This window comes from Prunus persica, chromosome G2 (assembly GCF_000346465.2).
Source record: "Prunus persica cultivar Lovell chromosome G2, Prunus_persica_NCBIv2, whole genome shotgun sequence".
NCBI classification, from domain to species: domain Eukaryota; kingdom Viridiplantae; phylum Streptophyta; class Magnoliopsida; order Rosales; family Rosaceae; genus Prunus; species Prunus persica.
This window is the reverse complement of record NC_034010.1, coordinates 17414522-17420035: the sequence shown is the minus strand read 5'-3', so window position 1 is coordinate 17420035 and position 5514 is coordinate 17414522. Positions and strand designations below refer to the sequence as shown.

Here is a 5514-nt window from a genome sequence, read left to right as displayed (position 1 = left end):
GTCATAGTTTGGGGGCCTTAATTCTGTGTGAGAATGATTTCACCGGTACCATTCCCCAAGGTGACCTCTCTTTATTATCTGAGTTCGAATTGTCTCAAAATCAATTGACCGGTTTGCTTCCCACAGAAGTAGGAATTTACTAAATCTGGAGTTTTTAGATGTGTCTCAAAACATGCTATTTGGTGAAATTCCAGCAAGTCTAGGTAGCTGTATAAAAATAGAACATCTAAACATGCAAAGAAACTTCTTCCAATGGACAATTCCAAGGGATGAGTTTCTGCATTTAGAGTACATGCATTTATCTGCATTTCACTTCATTTTAATCCTTCAAATAATCTAACGATTTAAAATAGAAGACATCAAAATTAACATTAAATTTATTTTGTTTTTGTTTTTATTTTCTAAACTAACGTTATCTCTGTTATCTCACTCTCTCTCTGTCTCTCTTCTCCCTCCTTTCGTCTCTCCCAATTATTCCCACTTCCCAGGATCTCACTACTCACGGTAGTTCAAAGCCCAAATCAAAATTCCAAAAATTCATATTATATCTCAAGTTCATGGATACCTCTTTCAATTGGAATTTGATTCAACAATTTCGTAATTGAATTCATGGCCACAATTACTGATGAATTCAAGCTCGCTCTGAATAAAAGGAACAGTTGGTACATAATCTTTCCTGTTTCATTTTCTTAACATTTTTTCAGTATTTATGTTAATATTTGAAACATTAAATCTGAGAACACTTAATTAGAAATTTTTTTTTTTTTTTCGGGGGGTGGTGATGTGTGTTTTAAATTGAGCAAACGCAGAGTATGGTATGGGACACAACGTGTGGATGCAAGGAGATGTGTACAGTTATGGCATTCTGCTGCTCGAGATGTTTACAGGAAAAAAACCGACCGACAATCCGTTTCCAGGAACTTTAACCCTTCATAACTTTGTCAAGGCCTCTGTGCCTGAGCAATTGATAGAGATTGTGGATCCTGTTCTTGTTCAGGAAATGGTGCAAGGGGATATGAGCACTAGCAATCATCGTAACGAGGATAACGCAAGGCTTCGCATGAAAACCGAAGAATGCTTGATTTCAATTTTAGAAATTGGTCTTGCTTGCTGTGCAGAGTTGCCTGGAGAAAGGTTGGACATTAGTGATGTTGTGGCACAGATGTGTCAGATCAGAAAAAAGCACACTGTGCAGCTTTAGCATGTAATATAGTGTTACTGTTTCCTTTTTTTGGACGAAAGTGTTACTGTTTCCTTACTCATATTTATTTATTTTCCATCCATAATATCCCCTCTCTCTCTCTCTCTCTATCAAGAAAAACCCTAATATTTCCCTCAGCCGCCGGCCCCATTGGTATTAGTGTTTGTAATGACCCTGGGCTTGAATTATAAATGCATTATCAACTTAGTCATTCACACGACACAACTATCTTATAACATATGGTCGACGCACGCACTCAGTCGCTCACACGCCACTTTAGATAGTGTGGATATATTTTGAACCAATTACATTCCTACTTTAATCTTAATGGATGGACACTACATTTAGTGGAGGTAACTATATCTCAACTATGGACAAAAAAGAAAAGAATCCTATTTTCAATGATGAAAATAATGTTCATCATTGAAAATGTTCACCCGTTTTATGTTTGTTTCTGTGATGGTAGGGTAAAGTTTTCCATTGCCTTAAAAACTATTGACTGGTCAACAAGTCAACTTTCTTTAGTGTGCGAGCGTACCACTGCTAGCAATGAAAATCCTAACAACAAACTCCTTTAAAAATAGATAACTTGCGCCCCAAGTTACTAATTTCTAAACAAGCGATTGTGAATTTGGGTGAAGAATATCTCCCAAGTAAATTATTTTCCTGCCTCAGACTGGTGAGGACTTCACAATTTATCACAGTACAAGATTGGTTGACAGGACCCACCCCGGAATTTTCCGAAAACCGAAGCGAATCCCGTCTCGTTACCGACATCTCCCCGATGCCGAGGCCCACTTACTAAGGATCGAGACTTTCTACTAAAATTTTGGCAAAGTCTCCCCTATAAATTGAACATTTCCCCAAAAATTCAACCTGCTCAAAATTCACAGTTTAAGGTACCCAACCAGCAGCATGCTTTAAAGCAAATAAACAGTTTACAACAAAGGCTTCCGGCCTCAAAAATCAAACCCTAGCAAGGGCGATAACAGAGCATATCTAAGGAATTCAATTACAACAAAAACAAAATTCAAGGGAAAAAATGAATGAAGGAGTCCTACGAAGGCTCAAGGCTCGTAAGCACACGATCCGGCTCAGCTGCGGAGCTCAGTCAACTACTGGCTGGGGGGCGCAAAACAGAAAAATATGAGTGGACAAAAATAAAGTTCAGTTCAGTGTAAACCAACATAATATAACCCCACTATTTAATAAACCATGCAAGAAATCCAAATGCATCCCAAACCGTCATAATCAAATAAATATCTATATATGTCAAAACCAAACCAATCGGATGCCAAGTCCGAAATCCAAACAGAACACTAAACAAACCCACCAATTAAATATTATAAGTTCCAAACCAAACTCTCGAAAGCGTACCCATTGGCATGACCGGCAAGGAAGTATCCTCACCGAAAAACAAGAATGAATGAATAGTTATATACATATGTAAATATATATAATATGAGAGAGAGAGATATATATATATATATAATGTAATTATGACCAACACCTAGTTGTACCGGGGAAACAATCCAACTGGGGGATTGTTTGACTACTCACCATGGCAGAGTCCTCATGAAGAGTCCTTAATTCACCATGTAACTAGGGAACGAGCCGTCCAACTGGGGGACTAACTCTCAGCCAGCACGTACAGCCGATACCCTTAAAACTCATACGTCTGTGACCAGTCCTACGCACGCGGACTACCCAATCAAGGGTCTACAGCAACATCCCGTCAAGGATGCCCCGGGTTCCGACATTTCCAAGTATCTCAAGTTTCCGTATCCAAGTTCCAAATATGGGGAGGTACATAGGGTAGTGCTTATAGCACTCCAAACTGACATTCTATACTCATCACTTTCCAAAATCTCATCTCAACAACCCAAGTACCCCACACATAGCCAAACATATATATAAATTCTCAAAATCCATATATACATACTCAAGATACTCAAATATGTCAAAACCCAAAATATATTACCAATACTTTATGAAAATAAAGAATTCAACTATTAAATATAACACACATTTCAATAACTATTTAATTCGCATGCATAAAATTCTCATTATAAAACCATGCATATAAGTTGAAAACAAAGTCCACTCACAAGTAGTCCCACATTGCTTGACCCTGAGAGGGTCCCGCCTACTGCGTATACGTGGTCAGAGTACCTAATTCAGAATACGAATACGAGATTAATACAAAGTGTTTCGAACGAGAACTTGAATTAAAATCCTAATTTTCCGGGTTTCTAGCGAGTGTACGAGGAACGGAACAAACTGGAAGTTCCTAAGGGTTCCACAAGGTTTAAGACACGTGTCCCGTAAGTTTGGTCCGAAAAGGACGGTTAGATCGCTCACGATCGGACGGTTATCGTAAAACATAAACTTTAGGTTATTGAATCGGAACATCCGGGGCTCCAATTCATGATCCGTGAAGTCCTACACGATCCTAGGAATACCTAGAACAACATATTTTAATTGGGAAACGATCCAACGGTCAGAACCTATCGAACCCGGATAACGCACAATATGCGAAAATTCGTTCGATAGTCAAATGATGTCCGAATTGAGATCCGCGAAATCCTACGCACTCGTGATAACCAGGAGATCGCATTGGGACAATAATGCTCCTCTGCTACAGTACCCACGCGCCGCTACACGCGCCGGCAGCGCGTGGGTGTCTAAAGCAATAAAGATTTGTCGGACAAACTCAACATCTCGGCTCAAGATTCCTACCCTAGGTACAACACCCTATTTGGAGTCACTTTTGTTCTTGGGCCTACCCCAAAAAGTGACCGGAAGTGGTCGAAAACAAACTCTCAAAATCGGCAGAATTTCAAATCGAAGGTCAATTATCCTAGGCTCAAAATTAAGGAAATCATACTCAACCATCAGCTAGAGCATGGAAATAGGTAGAAATCCATACCTTACTCGTCAAATTTGGAGAAGAAATGAGAGAGAACGAGCGGTTTGAAAATCTGTGAAAACCGGCTCGTTTTCTGCAGATTCCGGCGGCTGGAGTGGCTGACGGCGGCGGAGACCGGGTGGGATGAGAAGAGGAGGAGGTGGCGGTTCGAACAAGACCAGTCTCGAGGCCGGTCGTTGATAATGGTGGCAGCGGTGGCTCTTGGAAGCCACGGCTGTGCAGAAAAATTTCAAAGGGAAGGGGCTGCTCGCAACAGGAGAGAGAGAGAGAGAGAGAGAGAGAGAGAGAGAGAGAGAGAGAGAGAGGAAAAATCTGGTTTTTAAAAACCAACTTCGAAATATTTACGGTTTTGCCATTGTCGATGTTTTAATCGTAATTTCTTCGTTACAACTCTGAATCGAGCCCACTACGTGTCTACGGACTCATCTCAGTACGATCTACCCAAAAATACCAGCTATTGCTCCAAACTCTTTCCGGGTAAAAAAATGACCAATTTACCCCTACCTCAAGGGTAAATTCGAAAATTCAAAATTAATTAACTTAAGAAATTTAATTTAGGAATTTAATTTAGAGTCGGGGTGTTACATTGGTAGTTCTGACCAGAACAAAAGATAATAAAGTAGACTGTTTTTAGGCAAAACTGTCTTTTACAAAACTAAAAAGGGAAAAATCAACTCTGGAAAGACAAAAAGAAAGTTGAAATTCCATTTCTGCCTGGATATAAGCTTCTGATCTGGGCTGGACTGGGTATGTCTGTGCTGGATTGGACTGTCAATAACTTCAACTGTTAAGCTTCAGCTGTAAATCGATACCAATGTTCGAGTTTGGCAGAGTTTTAATCTATTTCAAGCCCTGGAAGGCTTTTTGAATGGGCAGAATTACGGCCTATTCAGTCTAAAAGGGGCAGAAGTGGCTGGACTTGAGGATTACTGATCTTGAACTGCACTGTGGTACCTGCTCTGCTTGGTCAGGGCTATCCATAAATTTGTTGAGGTTTTCATATTTGTAAAAACTTGAACTCTGCTCGTTTTGGCTTTTGTTGAACCAAATTTGTAATGAGAGAAATCTCGTTTTGAATGACTTTTCTCTAAGTCTAAAACTGGAGGTTTCGATTTGTAGCTGGCTTGCTTCTTGTGGCTCAATGAGCTTTTGGCTGCTTCAGTTTGTTTGAAGGTTCTCAAAGATCAAGTGATCATTTTGAGTTTTTGTCTTTGGTTGATTGTTTGGTTTGTTTGATTGATTGTTGAATATCCTTGCTCTGTTCACCCTCTCTTATATTTATAGGAAATGCTGGAGTAGGGTTTCTAATTCTTTTAAAATGGATGGCAAAAAATTTCTCAAAAGATCTTTCATTTTTAAATGCAAAGGAAAATGGGGTTTTATT

The 5514-nt window shown here is 39.5% G+C and overlaps 1 long non-coding RNA gene across 1 annotated transcript; it reads right to left on the bottom strand.

The window, feature by feature from the left end:
- On the bottom strand, positions 2102–3375 carry LOC109947718. Its single transcript, XR_002270523.1, has 2 exons — positions 3310–3375; positions 2102–2323 (listed from the first exon to the last, which is right to left on the bottom strand). It is a non-coding gene; the product is annotated as an uncharacterized LOC109947718 (long non-coding RNA).